The sequence below is a fragment of the Martes martes genome, assembly GCF_963455335.1.
Source record: "Martes martes genome assembly, chromosome: 1".
NCBI lineage: Eukaryota > Metazoa > Chordata > Mammalia > Carnivora > Mustelidae > Martes > Martes martes.
In genome coordinates, this window is record NC_137888.1 from 97,074,760 (window position 1) to 97,097,492 (window position 22,733).

The 22,733-nt window shown below is 33.7% G+C and overlaps 1 protein-coding gene across 1 annotated transcript in view; it reads left to right on the plus strand.

The window, feature by feature from the left end:
* Positions 1–22,733, plus strand: part of NAALADL2 (N-acetylated alpha-linked acidic dipeptidase like 2) — a 1,359,315-nt gene that overhangs the window by 304,704 nt on the left and 1,031,878 nt on the right. The window contains exon 3 of the mRNA XM_080802354.1: positions 18,006–18,114. The gene's annotated coding sequence lies outside the window, so the exon portion shown is untranslated. The remainder of the gene's footprint in view (positions 1–18,005; positions 18,115–22,733) is intronic.

The window sequence follows — 22,733 nt, forward strand, 5'->3', positions numbered from 1 at the left end:
ATGGTGAATTTTAGAATTCAGATTAGATCCCTGTCTAAATCCAGGCCTCTTACCAAATTCCATGGAATAGTAGTTCTCTTTTAGCCACAAGATGCAGAATCCTGCAGTTAGCATAAATATGAGAAGAAAATAAGTGGTATTCATTAGGCTAGATGATTTAAGTAAGTCAGCTGGTGATAGTGGTATGAAGTCAGTCATTTTCTACTCCCATATTACAAAGCCAGAGTGCAAGAAGTGATAGAAGGGAAGAACTGAAGGGATAAAAAAAAAAAAAAAAAGAGTCCCTCTCTTTCTCCCCAACTTGCCCTTTCCTCTTTCTTAAAATTTTTTTTTCTTCTAGTTGAAGCCATTCTGACCCTGTATGCCTGTGAGATGTCTATATATCACTGTAAAATCATCACTATATAGTGTTCCATGTAAGATGACTTGAGTCATGGAGAGAGGTAGTTTATAATCAGCAACTTCCATTTCACGTAACAGAATACAATTCATTAAGAAACAGTTCAGTATTAGAAATTAACATTTGTACTATTTCTCCTACCAGCAACACTAAATAATATTAATAGGAGGTGGCATGGATTAATTTTCTCTTGAAAATCTCCCATCTCTTTATACACTTATGTTAGAATTACAGAGGTCAGAATGTGTATATTTTCTTTACAAACGGTCCTATTCAATTTTCTTTAAGATCTAAGTTGACTGCCAATGTGATTTTAAAAGTGGTTGGTTTTCTTGATATCAAAAGAGGCATATAACTTTAATGTCTATGAGCTACAATTCATGACTTCTTATGTTTCCTATATCGTATAAATGAAAGGCTTCAAAACCAAGGAGGTGAGGTGACTGATAAAAACTTCACTACAAGTTATAACACCAGTTTTCTTCTTCATATTAGCTCGGAGCTGTTATCATTACATGTCTTGACTGCTTGTTAAATCTTTTGATTATTTTTCACTTTTAATTTTAATCCTAAATATACCTGAGAGATAAGGTGAGATAGAAGGAACAATATCCTCCTGAATTTGAGATGTTTGAAATTATATTACATTTAGACAATGGAGTGATGTGCTAATACACATCACTCAGGAAAGCTGAGTCTATTTTAAAGTAATCTTATTAAAAATATCCAGAAATAATTTGCTTTATGTGCTAATACACATCACTCAGGAAAGCTGAGTCTATTTTAAAGTAATCTTATTAAAAATATCCAGAAATAATTTGCTTTATGACAGACAATACAGTTTTAATTTTACTTTAAACAAAAGATTCCAGAGGATTCATTTTGATGCAAGCTTGTATTAAAGTAACATTTGACACGTAATGTAATTTATGGTTAGTTTTTTTTTTTTTAAGGTTTTATTTATTTATTTGAGAGAATGAGAGAAAGAGAGTGCCTGAGAGGAGGGAGGGTGAGAGGGAGAAGCAGACTCCCTGCTGAGCAAGGAATCCGATGCGGGACTCCATCCTGGGACTCCAGGATCATGACCTGAGCTGAGGGCAGTTGCTTAACCAACTGAGCCACCCTGGCACCCTTGTGGATAGTTTTTAAAAGAAAACATACTCTCTTTTTTAAAAACATGGTTTTTAGTATATTTATGAGATTCTGAAAGGGAGATACTGATGTGGCTATTAATAAAACATTTCTTAGCAGTAAAAGTTAGAACTAATTTATTTTGTATAATGATAAATTATCCAAGATAGTTATATACATCTATATTATGACAGCTATATATGTAGATGTAAGTAGATCTATATATGGATGTAAGTAGATTATATATATGGACATATATACATATATCTCAATAGAAATAAAGATATAAATAGGAATATAGATCATACTATTTTGTTAGCCTGGAACATTGCTAATTTAAACTTATATAACATCATATATTTTAAAGATTGAAACAAAATAAAACATTTTGCAATTACAGTGATAGAACTAAAATTTTGGAACTCAACCATGAGACGTTTGTTTATCTGCAATGTCATAAATGAAAAAAATCATCATCATTACAGAAGTGGGCATTGGGAATACAGATGGGACAGCTGTTGTTCTTTAATTGTGACTAGATTAGTAAAATGCAGTTTTTACAACTCATTTAAAACTTACCACTGGGGAATACATTTTAGTACCACTTAGGGTGTCTTTTGGTTAATAAATTCTTGCCTTTTGAGTCTAAGTATTTGGCTTCAAATCCCAGATACAAGTTTATTAAAAATTGTAATAGTTCTTAGAGACTATAAAATGAAATGAAGTGCACAAAATGTGTGTTTCCGGTGCTTGACTTTAAAACGATTTTTTACATGACTTATTTCAATATTTTTAACTTAAGCAGGCTGTTGTTGAATTTAAATGATTATTAAATATTTAACTAGAGTGAGAAAGAGCAAGTAAGAGAGGGAGAAATAAAGGAGTATATTATTTTTGAATAAAGTTTTCTTTCAGTTTCTTGTTTTTTTTTAAAGAATGTGTGCCCCATATTAAATTATGCTAATAATTAGGAATCCAAAAACATTTATGTAGAACAGGCTGTAACTTTAATCTGAGTTGTAATATAAAGCATAGTTAGTGTGGTTTGTAAGAGATTTGTGGAATATTCTGTGAAAAAATGTGTAAGAGGTGATAAAAGTATACTTTTTTGAAACTAGAGCATTTGGAATATAACATTGAATATTTCTACATTAAACATTATTCTAAATGTTCATCTTCATCAAATAAACATGTGAGAGAAGAAAGTCTATATTAATGAACAAGTCCCCTTCTTGAAAATTCAATGTTTATGGCCAATGAGGTAAAAATTTTTGAGGCAGTGAAGCAGGAGCTCAGTGACAAGAGACCCTGAATTTTATAATTTTGAATGGGATCTGACCTAAAGGAAGGCATGGCTCCATGCTGATGTTTTCTCTTCCCTTACTAAAATAACCTTTTATCTGGATAAAATAAGTTTGACAGTATGGAGGGGAGCTAGAAGCCACAGAACTCCCCACTGAAACAACTACAGAAGCTAGTGAATGAGGCTGCCATAGTCTCATGGATGCTGACAGAAGACAGAAGACTCCTGGAGTTACTCACAGGAGAAGCAGAAGTTAAAGCAATTTTGCTGGTTGTCCAAGCTCAAAATACTGTAGGTACTTGTCGACTGCCTGCTGGAGCCTGCCTGAGTCGTGGGTATGCTGTGGATACGTCACTCCTGAGGGAACCTGAACATAAGAGACCCACCACTTTTCTAGCAATCTGTCAGCAAGACTTTGACCAGAGGGAGACCAGGTGAATTGCAGAACTACCTGATGCATTCCTGTGATATTAACTCACTTCTCAGAATTTCGGGTTCATAAACAATTCTGAGAAGTGTCTTCAGTCAAAGAACAGCCAAGGCCACAGACTCAGCAAAAACAGTAGGAGCATAATAGGCCTGTGTTGATTGCCTCCCTACACTTTTCTCCACCTATTGTTATCCACTGCTCCCTCCTATTTTTACTTGTAACAACATCTGCTCCAAACCTCATTCAACTCACATTCTCCAGAAAGGCAAAAACTCTGAATCCTTCATAGTCCCAGGAAAGCCATGGTCCTTATCTCAAACATTTGTCCTCTTTCTCTTTGGAGGTACTGTGGTTTGGTGTGATTTGAGGAATCCTTAACATTTCCTGAGGGGTCCGATATATTGCTAATACCCACTGTATCTTTTCCATTCCCCTTCTTTCCAAGGAACCCTAATTTTTCAAACATTTTCTCAGACTTTTACCCTAACAGATTTTGCTTACTTAAGAAGTTATTAATAAGAAAATAGGGGAATACAAATTTTTTTGGCAAGGATCTTTCCTAAGAGTGTATAGTCTAACAAATGTTATTAATAGAATCAATTGGCACATATAAATATAATGGAACTAAACTTACTTAAGATGGTTACTTTGGGCTTTAATTTTAAAAAGCATACAATTGCTTTTAAAATCAAAAGCAATGAATATTCAGTAAATTAAGTGGAAGGGTCCTTGGCCTGGGTCATCTGATTATAGATGATGCTACAGTCAAACTAAGTGACTGGTTTTGCTAGCTACTAAATCGATAATCTTTTTTTACCACAGCAACTTTGATGTGTCTGTGTGTAGTCAATGCCTTATTGAAAGGTCTTCCTAACAAAGAATTTCCTTAGCAAACATACACATATATTTAATACTATTTTCATGGGGAAGAAGATGGGAAATATGTTCTGTATGAGAGCCAGAGAAAACAATGGAAATTCTATTTGAAGAGGACCATTCTTCATGACAATTTCTTTCTCCATGACCTTTTGCTTCCCTGAAACTGGCTGTGTTTGTGGTGTTAATGTTGATTGTGAGGGAGTATGACATATCACATATTAAACTAAAATATGAAAGTCTTGCTCAAATAAAAGAAGTGAGATGTAAAGTTGTAATTAAGAGCTATTAATTAAGAATTAACCTTTTGGAAATCCACCTCTCATAGCTGCACAGCAAGGTTGTCTTTCTCATTGTGTGGTCACAGAGGACTATATTTCTAAAGATGCTGTATGTTTTTATGTGCTTTTATAACTTGAAATAGACTGATAAGCAATTGGGTAGTTCTGAGACAATTCTAAAAACTCTGTAAACCCTTTGGCATATTTTAGTAAGCAAATATTGACATGGTAATCCCAAGTTCATATTTACATGTATTTTACTTTTTTTTAGGAGACTATTGTTATTTTAGAAATAGGCAAGTGAGAGATTGGAAAATATTTGCGTTCTGAAGGATTAGAGATTAAGAAAAAAAATATTTATCACAATTATTTATCACAACCTCCCTAGTGACAAGGAATATCTTTTACATATTAGATTTACTTATTGCATTTATTATGAACATTCAACAAATACGTATTGATGATATTTTACCTGCCATCCTTATGGATCTAGGGTACTAACTTTGTTAAAAGTAATTTGCACAACATTTATGTGATTTTTTTTATGGAATGGTAGACCTATTCTTCACTACATTTTCACAATTAAATCCATCCTATAAAAATGATAGTACATGTACTATACATAATAGAGTATATAATATCATCTTCAGTGCTTAAAATTTGCCACTCCTGAGAATCCCTTGAGGAAGTTAAAAATGAAGATTCAGATTCTCATTCATCTGGAACCAGGAACCTGACTTCTCACCAAAGGCAGAGTTGATTCATGGAAGTATTTTTAGAATACATCGAGAAGTGCTACTCGTTAATATTTGAAGAGAAAGTCATTTGCTAACTTGTAACATGTTTTTTATTTCTGAGGAACACGTGTTGATTTCATCTTTTTAGACATGCACCTTGTAAGCACTCTTTGGGGTGTACTTCCCACTTTCTACCCAAGTGTTGTTTCCACATTTTCTCATTTAATTACCAGTAAAAATGTGTCTTGGGAATGAAGCCTTTGGCTTTCTGAAACTATAACTGAATTCATCAAACGTTAGCCTTCTGAGATTAGTACTAAAAATAACCAAAAACATGGTTTTCTGCTTAAAGTGTTTAATTCGGTTTTAATTAGAAAACTTCCTCTTTTATATGCTTAGTACTCCTTCACCTTCATTATTACTGAGAGTTTTCAGTTGGTCATCATAACTATACCTGTATTTGCATATTAATACTAGAAAATTCTAGAGGTAAAGATATGATTAAATTTCAAGGATCATCCTGTACCCAAGATAACATTTATAAACCAATTTGGAATTTTTCCTGTGAGATATCTGAATCTAAAAGGTTAACAAGTAGGCATTTACTACATGTTTCAAGCTAAATCTAAATATTAGTACAAAATTGCCTTTTTTTTTTTTTTTTGGTGGCAATCATCCAGATTTCAAGAGAACTATTCTTTGTGGAGTTAATTCCTGTGATGTGGTTTGTTTAGGAGAAAATTATGTCAACACACACATTGTCAGAAATATTTCAGAAATGCTCTGATGAAACCATGGTGATTTTGGCCAGTGGGCACAGAGCCTGAGGCCTAAGTAATATGTGTAATGCCTCAGTGAAAATGATTGTTTCTAAAGCAGCACAGTAGGGATGACCAGTGTTTGCTTGCTTTTTTTTTTTTTTTTTTAAACTATATTTGTTTCCCTACAGACAGATTTGGGTGGATCCCTCTGAATGAAAGAACAGTCTGGAAATTGTATTGCCTCATGGAGTATCTACACACTATTCTCAAACATCTTTACTGGCCCTTTGCCCTCAGCCTACTCTCTGTTTAATCAACTGCAATCCGGCCCCTCCCTTCACCACCACATTGAAACTACTCCCACTAAGTCACCAATGGCTTTCTAATTGCTAAACCCAAAGGAAGCTTTCCAAGTCTCAGTCAGTGCTGTGCCAAGCCATGTCGGAAACTGTGGTAAAAGGAAAAAGGCGTGCCCTGTATATGCTTATTAAGATATCCTCCCATATTTTGAACCAAGCAGAAAAAGGTAGTAAAGCTCTAAAATAAAAAAATATGATTATAAATAAAGCCCCATGCTGTCCAATTTATTGGCACACCGTTATCAACCCCGAAACCAGCTCAGTGGGAAAGCAAAAGCTTTGCAGGTCCAGGAACTGCAGGCTGTCATGATGCATAATAATGGAGGGTAATAAAACACAAAACCACAACCTCATCTTCATTTAAAATTTTGAACTTTTGTTTACCATGGATTCTTTTGCATTAATTTTTTATTTTTAAAAATAATGCATTTTTTATATTTTTATCTTGATCACTGATTGATGTCCCTTAAGTTTTTTTGCCCAAGGTTACTGCTTTATTCACCCCTAATTCCAGCCCTGCTCACGGTACTTGGCCTCTTTGCACACTTGATACTATTTTTCCTGTCTCTGAAATCTATCCCTTCTGAGTTTCTGTCACACTGTTGTCTTCTGATTCCTTTCATACATCCCCAGTATCCCTTCTCAGTATCTTTCCTGGGGCATTCTTTTCTTTTAGCCCTTCAGTATTTGCTGCTCTCAGTAACTCATCCTCACTGCTCTTAGCATGCTGTGGTTTATACTTTTACTGGCTGCATCTGCTCATTTCCAGTGCTATTGCTTTTTTCCACACCTTTGTTATTTCATGGCTGAACAGTTGCAATAGGCTGCTAACAAATTGCTCTTATTTTCATGCTGGCCCCTTTCTGATGTACAATGAAGGTGGAATGATTTTTTTCTAAAGTGAATATGTAATTCATTTATTTATTAACCAAATATTTATTATTATTTATTTTCTGCACCAGGCACTGTGTTAGATTCTAGAAATAAATCAGTAAATAAAGGCTATACTCTCCTGAAACTTGTATGTTAATTTTATTTAAATATTGCTGTGGCCTTGTTCTAGAGTTGTATTTAATTTTTATCTAAATATGTTTGCATGATGGGTTGGGTGAGAAGGGCATTTCCCCTATTTCTCATATTTTGATTATAGAAATTTTTGAATATTTATTATCTTCTAATCAGTTGTATATAAAGTGGTAGAAGCCTAATTCTGCTTTGTAAAAAAATTGTTTACTAAGGAGATGGAAATGATGACCCACTCTCTTGTTAGTACTTAGGCTTGTCTTTCAGACCTAGAAATACGAGATACGATAATCACACTTTTTCTTGACTATTTCTGAGTCAATAGGTTTTACACTTATTACTAGTTATATCCTAAGTCTTGGCATGTATGTGCTGCCATTGCCTTTAAACAAATTAGAATCCAGCATAGCGACATGTTTTATTTAGCTCACCCTATGTGTGTGCTTGATTTAATTTTATTCAGTTCTTTTAAAAAAATTAATAGACTTTATTATTAATAGTATGTCGTTTCAGGGTCACAGCAAAATTGAGCAGAAAGTGGAGTTCCCATGTACCCTTTCCTCATGGATGTATGACCTTCCCACCACTAACATCACACCCCAGAATGGTACATTTATAACAACCAAAGAACCAACAATGACTCATCAGTATCTACCAAAGTCCATGTTGGTATTAGGGTTTATGCTTTTTGATCTCTGTGGGTTTTGGCAAAAGTATAATGTTTTGTTTCTACCATTACAGTATTGTACAGAATAGTTTCACTGCTCAAAAATCCTATGTTCCACCTACTCATCCTTACTTCCCCCCAAGCCTCTGGCAATCACTGTTCTTTTTACTGTCTCCATCATTTTGCATTTCCAGAATAATATATAGTTGGAATCATACAGTATGTAGCCTTCAGATTGACTTCTTTCACTTGGTAATATGTATTTAAAGTTTATTCCTATGTTTTTGTCTAGATATATCACTGTTCATTCATCTGGTCAGATACATCTTGGTTACTTCCAGGTTTGGGCAATTATGAATAAAGCTATGAATATCCATGTTCAGGTTTTTGTGTGGACATAAGTTTTTACCTCTTTTGGGTAAAGACCAAAGAGCACAATTGTGGAATCATATGGTGAGAGTGTGTTGAGCTTTGTGAGATACTGCAAACTGTCTTTCAAAGTGCTTTATTATTTTGCATATCCACTGGCAATGAATGAACATTCCTTTTGCTCCATATTCTTATCAGTGTTGTCAGTGGTTTGGATTTTAGCCATTCTAACAACTATGTAATGGTATTGCATTGTTTTCATTTGCAATTCTCTAAAGATGTATGATGCACATCTTTGCATATGCTTATTTCCACCTGTATATCTTCTATGGTGAGGTGTCCAAATCTTTTGCCCAATTTTTCACTTGGACTGTTCATTTTCTTCTTATTAGGTTTCTTTGTATGTTTTGGGTAACAGTCTTTTTGCACATTTTCTCTTCGTAGCTATCTTCCAATTCTCTTGACAATGACTTCCACATAGAAGATTTTTCATTTTAGTGAAGTCCAACTTATCATTTCCTTTTTCATGGATCGTGCCCTTAGTGTTGTATCCTAGAAAGTCACTGCCAGACCAAAGTTCATCCAGATTTTCTTTTATGCTAATTTCTAGTTTTATTGATTTACATTTTATATTTAGGCCTATGACCTATTTTGTTAATTTTTATGAAGCTTGTAATTTCTTTATCTAGTTGTTTTTTGTTTTGGGTTTTTTTGTTTGTTTGTTTGTTTGGTTGTGAATATCTGGGTGTTCCAATACCATTTGCTTAAAAGACTATCATTTCTTGAATGAATTGTCTCTCTTTGTCAAAGGTAAGTTGACTATATTTTTGTGGCTCCATTTGTTCCTTTGATCTGTTTGTTTTTTTTCACCAATACCATGCTGTCTTGATTGCTAAAGTTTTATTTTAAGCCTTGAAGTTGGATAGCATCAGTCCTCTGACTTTGGTCATCTTCAATATTATTTTGGCTATTTGCAACCTTTTGCCTCTTTTTATCAGCTTTAGAATCCATTAATATCCACAAACAAACTTGCTGGGATTTTGATTAGGATTGCACTACATCTTTAGGTCAAGTTGGAAAGAACTGACATATGGACAGTATTAAGTTTTCCTATCTGTGAAGATGGAATAGCTTTCTATTGAGTTCTTTGATTTTGTAGATCAGAATTTTATGGTTTTCCTTATATAGATCTTATATGTATTTTTGTAGACTAACCCCTAAGTACTTTTTGTGGTGCTAATATAAGTGTTCTTTTTTTTTTTTTTTAACTCAAATTCCACTTCTTCATTGCTGGTATATTGGAAAACAATTGACTTTTTATATTCTCTTTCCTATAATTCTTCCAGGAATTTTTTAATTGATTATTTCAGATTTTCTACATAAGGTAACCATATCATCTGTGAACAAAGAGAGCTTTATGTCTTCCTTTCTAATCTGTATATATGTTATTTCCTTTTCCTGTCTTATTGCATTAGCTATGACTTCCAGTGTGATGTTGAAAAGAATCAATGAGAGGGGACATCCTTCACTTGTTCTTGACCATAGAGGGGAAGCATCTAGTTCCTCACCATTAAGTATGATCTATAGGATTTTTAGATGTTCTTTATCAAGTTGAAAAATTTCCTTTCTGTGCCTAGTTTGCTGAGAGCTTCATCATGAGTAGGTGTTGGATTTTGTCAAGTATTTTTCCTGCGTGCGTGTATGTATATATATATATAATGAATTGCATTAATTGATTTTTGAATGTTGAAACCAGTCTTTGAGTATCTGGAATAAATCCAAATTTCTCAGAGGGTATAATTTTTATACACAGTGTGTTTAAAAATAAAATTGTGACAAACCATAAAAAACTCTTAATCATAGGAAACAAACTATTTGCTGGATTGCTGGAGGGAAAGAGGGGTAATGGGATGGGGTAACTAGGTGATGGACATTAAGGAGGGCACATGATGGCATAAGTCCTGGATACTACATAAGACTGATGAGTCACTGACCTCAAGAAACCAATAGTGCATTATATGTTAATTGAATTTAAATTAAAAAATAATTTGTAACATTTAAAAGTTGAGACCTTCCCCAAATTTATTTTGGGCTTCTTTGAAGAAGAAGAGTGGCCATCCCTAAACTTATTGTCTCACATGGCAACAGTCTGCTGGAGCTCAGTAGCTATTGCTACTTCCAACTTTACCACAGTCTTTGCAACTCTTCATTGCTTTATGTCCAGTGGCTTCATTAATTTGCATTGCCTGCCTCAAATGAACTCCAGCATCCTCAGGCCTCGGAGCCAATGGGCATGCTCTAAGTGCTTATGTTACTTGACCTTTGTGTTCCCTGAACCTTTTCGCATTGTTGAATCTCTTCATTCCTTTGCACTTGTAACCCTGTTACATTCTTCCCACTTCTTTTACATGGATTCTCCTCTTAACCACGTTTTAAAAGTTGAAGTTTATTAAAATCCCATCATTAACCTTTTTTCTCTCTCTACACACTCAGCATAGGCAATCATCCTCTTTTGGTGATTTTTCAGATCCTAGGCTCTCTGCTCTTCCACTCTGGAAATACTATTGACTTTCATTAATATTATTAATATTTTGGGGGGTATATAAATTGTCCCAAGGAACCGTGGAAAACATCAAAGTAATAATGACTTGTGACAGGCCTTTAAAGGGAATGGTGGTTCATGGATTTGAAATGATGATAGTTGGAAGGAATGGAATAAAGGCTGTACATTGTGAGATATATTGACAGTCTGGAAATGTGTTCAGTTTATTCTCACTAGTCTGGTCTTAATCTTAACTGACAGGAGAACAGATGAATCCCTGAAAGCTCCTACTTATATGATAGTGAAAGACTGTTCTGAAATCAAACATGATCTTAGAGACCAGTCTGGAAAGAAAATAATATTTAGATCTTTTCCCAGAAGATCTAAGATCTTAAGATCCAGTAAAGGGAATATAGTAGTGATACATACTATGATGTGATAAATCTCAAAAGTATACTAAGTAAAATAAGCCAAATATGTGACAAAGGTCACATATTACTTAATTAAAATATTACGTGTCCAAAATTGACCAATCATTGGTTTCCTAGGGCTAGGATTGGGAATGATAATTGACTATAAATGGGCATTGAGAACCTTTTGGGATAAATGAATTATAATGGTTGCATTATTTTATAAATTTACTAAAAAATCATTAAATTGTACACAATGGATGTGTTATATAAATTATATCTCAAACCTATTGAAAATAGCAATAGCTAGTCTTTTTCTATGCACTTATAAAGTACATAATGTGACCCTATGAGATGGTATAATTAATATGATTTTCCCATTTCACAGATGAGAAAATAGGCCTAAAGTTTAAATGACAAGGTCATAGAGCTCATGGTTTAGCTGGAACTGAAATTTGGAAAGATTGACTTATAACTTACATTGCTTATCTTTTGAGTTAATTGACCAAGTAGCAATTATCCCTGAAGCATCAGATAGTTTATGTTTATGAATAACTGGCAGGGGTGGTATCATTGTAGGTGTGAAATCCAGAAAACCAAGGTGGCCTGATGGGCTGCCCTACTGGGATCAAGAACTTGACATACAACACAGAGCCTAAAGCTAAGTAACTACGTGTGAATAGACATGTGGTCTGGGAGGGAAAGGTCAGGCTTCTTTTAACTTGGGTGAGAATAATCACTTATTTTCCATAATTAAGCTTAAGAAGGAACGGACTGATTTTTAGTAGTATTTTGGTAAATATATCATGTACCAAGAACCTATAGCTTGTCACTCCAACTGTTTTTTTCAGATATTTTCTAGACTGATCTCCTAAAATCTCCTACATTGGTCAGTATACACAGTAGTAATGGTTAATAATAACATCTTGTAGTTACTGAGTGATTACTCTCTAATAGATTGTACGTTTTACTGCTATTAACTCATTAGTATTTACAAAAACCATAGGAACTGACTACTACAGTTATAATTTCTCTTCATTTTTCAGATGAGGGAACTGAGGCATAATGAGACTAAGTTACTTATTCAAGGATAACACAGTTAGTAAGTAGCAAAACCAGGCTTTGAGCCCAGGCAGCCTTCTTTGGGTCTCAGTAATTAATAACTACAATAAGCCTACCTCTCAAGGCCATAAATCCTAGAAGAGACAGTCTCCAGAATGGGGAAAGTGTTCATTTATTCATTCATTTAGTATTGATTATCAGCACTGTTATGAATTATACTAGGACATTGCTGATAATTAAATATGCTTTTAACTATGCAGATTTTATGAATGAACATGCTTTCTTTCAATATGTCTTTTCCTTGAATTTAATACTTTGAGTGGTCTAATCAAGAGGAGTTTTTATCTTTTAATTATTTTTTATCCCATCATCTTCCTCCTTTTGAAAAACATAAAAACAATATGAATTTAACATCATGGAATAGTAGTAAGAATAATCTGAACATTTTCATCTCACTATTTTTTTAATGTGTGTGAATGTAAAAGAGGAGCAAAAGAAAATTCGTTTAGTACATCCCGCTAGTCATTCCCTATGAGTAATTCCCTATGGTATTTTGGCAAAGACAGGCTCTTGTCTAATTTTAAATGACTCAATTGAAGAAGCTTCAGCTGGAGGTTGATTCTAGAGGCTAATGGACTTGCTATGAAAGGTTTCTAACATTTAGCCTAATTTTCCACTCCTTAAAATTTTAGAGCATTACTTCTAATTACTTTCTGTAACCTACTCAGCCTCTGCTGCCTCCTTGGTTCACACTATTTGTGACTCACTGTCCTTCTAGATAGATATTATGTCTCCCTACTGTGAATTATTTCTGAGTGAAGCAAAGTTTTTATCTTTACATAGGCTGGTAGTTCCTATATTGAGGGATAATTGTATATGCTTCTTTTTTTAATTTGTGCTGTTATGCATAAATGTACCAAATTATATATTCATCTTGGATTTAAATTTGTGAGTTTCAAATCTTTGAATCTGAATCCTAACAGTCTGAACAGTGCCCATTTACTAAATTCATAGATGTGAAGTCTAGGTCCATATTACCAAATTTTCTAATACACAGCGGATCTGAATGCTTTTTCCTGTTTTCCATAGATACACATCTAAATAAAAACACTCTTAAATGGCTATTGAATAAACGTTTATATAGAGTTTAGGCATATGAAGTCCCTGGCCACTTTTCAAAAGAGAAATGATGATTATGTGGAAACAATGATTTTTTTATGACTAAGAAATGTGAATTTTCTAGAAGCTGTCAGTCAATAGTATTCTTATTGATTGACGTGCTTCTTTCCACCTTTATGTAGAAACTCTTCAATAGGCTAAATAATTTTATTGTTTGTTTCCTGATACAACTGCCAAGCTTTCAGCCTTAAATATAATGCATTGAGGCAAGGTTCTTTCCAGAAGAAATAACTTTATCTTGCTCGTCTTTTATCAATACCTTGCCATTATATTTTGTGTATTATAACCTTTTCACATCATAGCCATAGCTGCCGGTGCAAGTCTGTGTTCTAGACAGAAACAATCAAGAAGGGGGATTTATTGTAAAGTTTAAACATCAATGATTTTGTGGAAATTGTATACATTATAGAACATAATATATATTGTTTTTTTCAGGGGAAATGCTCTCTAGTTACTACCTTCCACAAGGATTGGTGGTGATTTTCCTTTTACTACTCACACACTATCATGGAAAGTGTTATCTGGCCACATGTGAGGCTCAGAGCTGGGGGATATACATGTTATAACAAATCCTTGATTAACAGAGGCCCATACTGAGCTGCAGTCCGCTCTCCTGTGTCCCTGCTGAGAATTATTGTGCAAAGGTTTGTCTTGACAGGCAGTCCTATAAAAATTGGAGCTTATCTGCTATATTGCTTTGATATTTCAATCTAAATTGGATAGATTTTACACTTTGACACTTGGTATATTGTCTTTCCTTTGGATATACAGCTTGTGGGTGTATTAGCATTTACTGAAAGTGCTATAGCAATCCCCATATCAAAGTAATGCTGCTCCTTGGTGTTCTTCAGAGTAAACCCAAGATGTCACATTTCAGGGCAGGTAAAATATAATTGATATCCTTTAATTACTTAAATCTCTGTGCATATTAGTATCAGTTGAAGAAGCTAGGTCTGCCACAACCAGGTCAAGTCATTATGGACAGATGCTAATAAATACTCCTCTTTTTATCTAATCTGTAGTTCCCAAATTGGAGCAGACATTAGAATCATTTGCAGGGCTGGTTAAAAACAGAGATTATTGTCTCCTCCTTCAGAGTTTCTAATCCAGAATCTGATAGGGCCTAAGATTTTACATTTCTGACCAGTTCCCAAGTGATGTTGGGAACTTCTAGTCTTGGGATCACACTTGAAGAATTGGGTTCTAGGGTACTGTCTAACCACAGAGCTTAAAGGCTGTGAATGGACCAGATCTCTTCTCGGGTCCATGCTGGAGAACCACTGAGCTAATATGCTGATTGGCAAGCATATTCTGTAGTGGAGCAGATGGTAAATATTATAGGCTTGTGGGATATATAGTCTCTGTTGCAACAACTGAACTCTGCTGTTATAGTAGGAAAGCAGCCATAGACAACACAGAAACAGTGGATGTGTTGCAATACAATTTCATTTACAAAACATGTCCCATGGCCTATTGTTTGCCAATCCCTGATCTAATTCATCAACAAGTAACTTGTATCTTTCCTAGCTCACAAGATACCTGTATCCTGTACAGTAGCCAGCAACTGCATGTCCAGCTTTGAGCTGGGAACTCTGAGGGATATATAAGAAGTATAAATCTGATTTTTCTACTCTTTTTCAAAAGATTAGATTAGTGTAGTATAGTCTTGAGAAAATTTAAATGCCTAAGCTGGAATAGATTTCATGATATAGGTGAATCTTGGAGAATGATTAGAAACTAGGCAAAAGAGAACAAAATAAATGTCTCAGAAAGGAAGGCCAAAAGAGAAAAGGTATGGAGGGAACACTGTATTCTGCAAAAGGACAGCAAGGAGATTTGTGATATGGAAAGGTTTAGAAATGTTAAGAATCACAGATGCCATTTAACTAACATTTATTGTGCATACTCTCTATACTGGCACAGTGATAGGTCCTGGGGACATAGTTAACCAATGCATAGTTCTTGCCTTCAAGTATCTCTGGTGGATCAAGATATTAAAGAATCCCAAAGCCATTTACAAGTATTTGGAGTTGGTAGTCTTAGCTCATGGTGGGCTTTCAATGGGTGTTAAACTAAAAATGAAATTTATGATTGACATTGGGAATTTTTGTTCTTGATCAGAGTGGCTTGAAGCCTTGAGGAAAAGTCATCCTCCATAAGCTAGTAAAATGATAACCATGTAAAAAAACAATTGTTAGTGATAATCTCACAGAAATTTTGCTAAGATGGAGAATAGTGTGTGTTGGGTTTTTGTTTGTTTTTTTGCTTTGTTTTTATATATTGTGCTTATTCAAATCCAAATTCGTGTATTATGTTTTTATCAAGCCATGATGAGAACTAAGGACAATTTCCAGGTAGTTGTACTGTTTTGTCTTTCTGATAAAAGTATATGCTATTTGATACTCTGTATAAAGAAAAAAAAACCAAACTCCTTGGACAAACGGAGCTCTTTATTTCTGAAATTTATTCCTAAAACGCAGGATGTAAGGTCCAGGTAGAGTCTATTATCAAATAAAACATTTAGTAGAGCTGATGATAGGTATGGTGTGAGTGTTTGAATGAGATGATCTCTAAGCTTCCTTTGATTTTCAGTGTTTTGACTTAGGATGATATTTGAAAGATCCACAAGGAGCTAATTCAGGCAGGTTTCCCTAAGAACCTGAGAAAATCACATCCTGAATAATGCATTTCAATACATGAAACTCGATTTTATTTCATTTAGTAAATAGAATCCTGAATTTTTGGTTTAAAAAAGCAAGGAATGATCAAAGATATTATGTTAGACAAGATGAACTATGACTTTTCAGTATCTAAACCATTCTACACAGTTTGATTTTTTAATCAAATGTAGGGATGCAGATGACAGCGTGTTATTTTTATCTAGTTAGATACCAAGAGAAAGGTGAGGGGCAAATTCCTGTGTGACTTAGATTTCCTGTGATTTCTAGCTTGAAAACCCAAGTCTCTGTGAGCGTGCCAATACCATTTTTAAAATGGCTTCTCCATTTTTAATGTTAAGGTAGAGCAGAAGCCTACATTTGTACTAAGACAATAATTGATTGCTTGCACAGCCTTGCCCATGGGTAGACTATTGAGGCACTTTTAAGTAAAAATCTAGAATTGAGTAGTTGTCTTCAGTCTTCCTCCTTTCATATCCCTTTTATTTCCTACAGATGAGATACTCTGAAATATCCTGAAAATCTGTGTGCATTTGTACATGTGTGCATATGTGTTTGTCCTGATGATGTAATGTCACTAATCTTGAGCCAAGGACTTTATTTGATAATAAGTGGGTCCAAAGAGCTTATCATTTCTGTATTGACCAAGTTAGGTTACGATTATCAAGAAGCTCTGAAATTGGCGAGAAAAGAAAAAAAGAGTTGGATGAGACTTCAGAATTGGATAAATCTACAGACACTGCCTGAAGCATTTTTCCCTGAAAGCAGAAGGAATTTAAGATACAAATACAGAAATTTTATTTTATCCTGTATGGTGGTAGTTGAATACTTCATGACACTTGATTTCCTATTATGTAGAACTTAAGGGAGATGTATGATTTTGAAATGTGGGAGAAAAAAATTAGGAAAGTGAAGAGAAAGTAAATAATACTACACGTTGACTTTGAGGAAAATAAATATTTTGGGGGAATAATTTTAAAAGGAGGATAAAAACACTGTAGTTTTCAGATATTGCAAAGCTAAAATCAAAATCTAAAAAATAGGGGAAGAAAGTTAAACAGCTTTATTATTATGGCATAATTAATATCGCAGCCCATAAATATAAAATATAGAATATCCAATCTTAGCATTAGGAAATATAAAGTAATAGGGAAAGTCCATCAATCTCCTGAAATACTTTATTTCCATTATTGAGCACCTAGTATGTGTTAGGCAGGGTGCTAGGCACATTGCACACACTCTCTACTTTGACAATAGTTCATCAAATTACCTATTTTCATCCAAATTTTAAGAAATTAGTAAAGAGTTACAGAAATTACCCACAGTCACACAGGTGTTCAGTGGAAGAGCCAGGCTTTCAGTTCTAGCTATGCTCTTTCTACTACACATTTATTTCTTTGGTTAACCCTTTCTCCCCAAAGACGTAAGAAGTCCGTTTGTGTACAGGTATTTGTTTTCTTGTGTATTTGTTTATTGTGTTTGGTAGTACATGGCATAAAGAAAATATGACATTTAGGCTAGCTAAATTAAGGCATAAATGAAAACACAGAGAAATGAAAGCAAGAGAGAAGAGTATTTGTGTGATTGGTAAAGTACACTTGTCCTTTAAATGCTGTTTTTTTGTTTTGTTTTTAATGTCTATACATTCTTGCAAAAAAGAACAAATGATTTCAGGCTGCTTAAAAAAGAACTCTAAAAACCATTAACTAAAGAATGAAATTCAGGCGCCAACGGATAAATTATCTAATACAGCTCCCAATTTAAACTGATCACCTCTGTTTTTTGATTTATGAACAGGAAATGAGCTTTGACTGTTGGGGACCTGGATGAAGAGCCCTGGGTTCAACTTGTCAGAGTCCTGTAGCCTACAAAGACCCTCTGGTTGCACAAGGATCATTCAATTGAAGTAAGACCTAATTACTTTAATTAGACTGTAAGACTTTTACTCTTGAGTCAGTTTTTAATAAGATGACTTGGCATACATCTATTATGTGCCAATAGTTGCTAATTTTGATTTTAAAAAAAAGGAATGAGCATTTTTCTGTGTCAAATTCTTATGTATTTCAATTTCTGTTCATTTGTTTATTTCATGGATTTGAATCCTTTTCTTCAGATATCATTATCTAAATATTTTGATTCCATTGTGGTTGTTCAAATTGGTGCAATTTTCTTGCCTTTGTAGTATCAAATCATTTTTATACAACTATAAATGTTATTGTAAGTAATCAAATTAGTCTCTCTCTCTCTCTCTTTTAGTTTAAATTGACCCACTGATTTTACTAAAAAATGACAACAATGCAGTTTGTGCCATGATTCAGCATGGCTTTGCATTACTTATTTATTTCAAGTTTATACAAGTTAACTTTTTGGAACATCTGTCTGTATGGGGTCACATATAGTCTGTGAACTTCCAGTTAGGTGTTAGAGTTTTAATATATGTTTAAAGAGGGTTTATTGTTCTTCCTGGAATACTCTTACTTTGAGGGAATGATGCTAGTATGTAATTGAAATGCTTTTCTGTAAAGCGCTAGCACAATTAATGTTCAAATGCTGGTTCAGGCTTACTATGCAGGAAACTCAACATGGCACGGGTGATATAAAGACTCAAAAGGCACCACAGGACCAAGAGCTAGGAGTTCTGAGCAGACCCAGCATGGCCACCAACATACTTTAAGAACTTGGACAAATCATTTAACCTTCTGAGTATTCTCATAGGCCTGAATTTGAAGGGGTCAGATTAAATCAGGGAAAGGTGACAAATTCATATGTCTTGAGGTCAGGCATTTAATGCAAATGTATGAAGTCTGTGGGTGTGAGACAGTAAGGAATGGTTGCCTGTGGGGAAGGAGGCTGTGCCCTCATAAAGCCATTCAGATTCCAACGTTTTAAAGCTGGACAAAGAAGTAAATTGTGCGGTGTGGGAGGGGGGAAAGCAAGAGGAAAATTAAATTTGGCCCCTGTATTGAATAAAGTCTAAGGTCATTCCAATTCAATCGATGGTTGTAAAATTTTGTGACTATGTAAAACACTTAGAATTTGTCTAGCATCTGTTGAGCTCTATATGCGTTCCTTTTTAAGTAACTAAAGATAAGTAAAATAAAAAGTTTTCAGTTTGAATTTCCCCTTTAATTGTACATTAGAATTAAGAGAAAAAGTGATTTGACCATAAAATAGTTAAATGATTCAACAGTTTAATTTTCTGAGGTGTTTTTTGTTATTGTTATTGTTGCTGGTTTGTTTTGTTTTGTTTTGTTTTGTTTTTTAATCGATTGACCTGGAATGAGAATTTTGAATCTTGTACTGTAGTCCAAGAATAAAACTTAGCCTATAAGTTACTGGTTAACAACTTCTCTATTAGTGAGTATTTTCACTAAAAAAATCATGTATGCATCTAAAAGAGTCTTACAACCTATTTGTGACTAGTTTCATATTCTTTAAGGAGTGTTTAGAAGTTGTATTTTCTTTTGATTAATATTTTAATGAATATTTTAGAACAATGTTATTTTATATGGAAAAATTAAAGTTGTAGTTAAATTATATTTTCTAACATAATTTTCTAGATCCATCAGTTTTTGTTCCTTTTGTATTTTCCTTTTTACAGCAATGGCATATATTTCTTTCTTTTTATCACCTTTACTGACTTTTAAATCTATATTTTAGCTGAGAAAATAAGTACATTTTATCAGATGCTAATGGCAATTAGGCAGCAAGCCTAGTGGAAGATGGGAAGTGGGCCAAGTCAATATACTCTGGAGGTCTTATCTATTCTCTTTGGCTCAATTTAAATCAGAATTTAAGTCTACAAGAAAATTGAACCCATGACTGTGGGGAGCCATGTTGTTACCTCAGTGACAAAGGGAGAATTAGAAGAAACCAGAATTTTTATACCTTTAGTTGGAATCTTCTAATAGTTTTTTCTTTCTATATTATTTGTAGAGCTTTTCATTTCAGGATCATATACATTTGTAGATCCATTCAAGTTACTTCATGTATGATTAATTTTGAGAATGGGTGTATTGTATGAGGCATGATTGTGTCTTTCAGCTAATTTTTTCCAAGTGTTAGTACAAACTGTTACTGTCTTTAGGATCTGTATCCTGAAATAATGTTTAAAATTTTTTATTAGATGTTATAATCCAGCCATGTTGTAATGATTTTAAGTATTTAGTGCTCATTTCTTTGATAGCCAAGTCTGAAGTACTTAGACGTTAATACTCAAATGGATTAGAACTGGTTAGATCTGTTCCTTGACTGACCCAATCTGACATTAAAAGTGTAAGATCTTTTTTTACCCCCAAACATTCATGATGTCCTCTGATGAAGGCTCCAGATATTGTGGAAAATAAGAATAAACATATAAGTAAAAACATTAGCAGATATAATTTAAGGTAAGCCAGACAAGGAGGCTTTCTAATGATGCTATCTCACATCCTATCATCTTGTTTTAGAGAGGCATTTAAAAAAAATTACCAGCGTGATTAAAAATTTTCTTTATTCTCTTTATGAATATACTCACACATGTTTATGAATAAATTCATGAATGTTTATCTTCAGTGCTTTAGTAACACATAGAGTATATGGACAAAGTAGATGTTTAGACAACAAACCCAATTATTCCTTTATTGTCTTTCTAGGCTTATAGAATAAATGACAAGAATGTCCATTCTATTGCTTAGATCACTGATTCCCAACGTTAAAACAAAGTAATGAAAACTCTAAATTGAGATAGTTAATTGCCACCCTTCTTGTATGTATACCTCATCAGTGGTTCTGAAACTAAGAACCCTCAGATTTTAATTCCTTTCATGCGACCAAAGGCCTTGATACTCAACATAAGTTCACCTTTAGCGTTTGACATTTGTTATGCAAGGCTTTCAAATGAAGTGTTTAATTAAAATTAAAGTGCCATTGTTTTTAATAGCCCAGAAAAAAATGGGTATGAATTAAATTAAAAAAAAAAAAAGACATGACAGCGGATTTAAGAATACTGTAGCTCCTATGTGCATACTGGAGTTGTTTGAAAAAATTTTATAAAACATTCTTATTATCAAAATCTAATTTAAGGTTTAATGATGCAGTAAAGTTGAGATGTTCACAAAGAAACCAGAATAATAACAGTAAAAATTTAGCCATAGCTTAGTACAATCTAACCAAAATTTTCTGGTCAATTAGATTTGATTGTGTTAAAGAGTGACAAACTACAAAAGTAATTAGAAATCACGCATTAGTGAGTGGCTGGATGCTGGTGCCTGTTAAAGGCATTTTTATGCTTCCTGAGGTTTGACACCCCTTCCTGGGTCTCTGTAAACCAAAGTACATGCAATTATCACACTCTTTATTTTTCTTGAGAAGGTTCTGACTAAACTGTTTAATAAATGTGATTTGTTCCAGAATTTACTCTCTTACTTTTCTTAAGAGGCAGCCTTTGCTTAGGCTACAAGACCAATAATAATAATAATAATAATAATAATAATAATAATAATAAAAATGGGACAGTTAAATGACCTAACAGAAGCATATATATGTAAAAATAAAACCTAGTATCATAAATAGCCTTATCACGCTTAGTTGCTTTGCATTTCTAATCCAGTGGATTTATATAGAATCTTACCAGTGATCTAAGTCCTTAAATGAGAGAGAGAAGGAAGAGTTCTGATGGCACCTTGAACTTGTCCTGATCTGTCCTTAACTACTCCCATAGCTACAATGTAATTTTGTCTAAACAGTGGTTTTCTAGTTAATCTCAGCATGAGATCAGCTTTGTTAAGAAAAGATTTGTAGTCTATTTCTTATTAAGTACATGTTAATCAGTAAAAATTTTTGTTTGAGCTATATCATATACTTAACCAATATATAATTTATAAAATATTTTAAATATTACAAATATTTAAATTTTATTGTACTATTACTAATAAAAATAATTTTTGTATTAGAGTCTATCCTTAAAGCTGAAGTTATATTACTTTTTTATATTTTCTTTACAAATGCATTTCTCTCAGTACTCACTAGAAATAGCTTCCTTTCTAAAGAAATAGAAAATGACAATATTCATGTAGGGAATAAGAAGTCAACCATTAAGAGCTAAGTGATATTTTAAAGGGGAAGACCTCAAATTATTAACTTTTCATTCTTTATTTAATTTAATGTAATTTAATACAATTTATTTATTTGAGAGAGGATGCATGCACTCAGGCAGGGGAGCTAGCAGAGGGAGACGGACAAGACAACTTTGTGCTGACCTCTGAGCCTGATGTGGGGCTCAACATTGGAACCCTGAGATCATGACCAGAGCTAAAATCAAGAATTGGGTCTTCAACCAGTTGAGCCACCCAGGTGCCCCACTTTTTATTTTTATACAGATAAATCAATTGTTAAATATTTCTTACCTAATTTCAGAAGTTTTTTAAAAGCTTTTTGCATATAGTTTTTGAAGTAAATTTCAAAGATACCAACTTTTAAACATATTAATCAGCTTGGCAGCAGTTCATTTAGTACGTGATGCTGAAAAATATGTTTACACAAGTA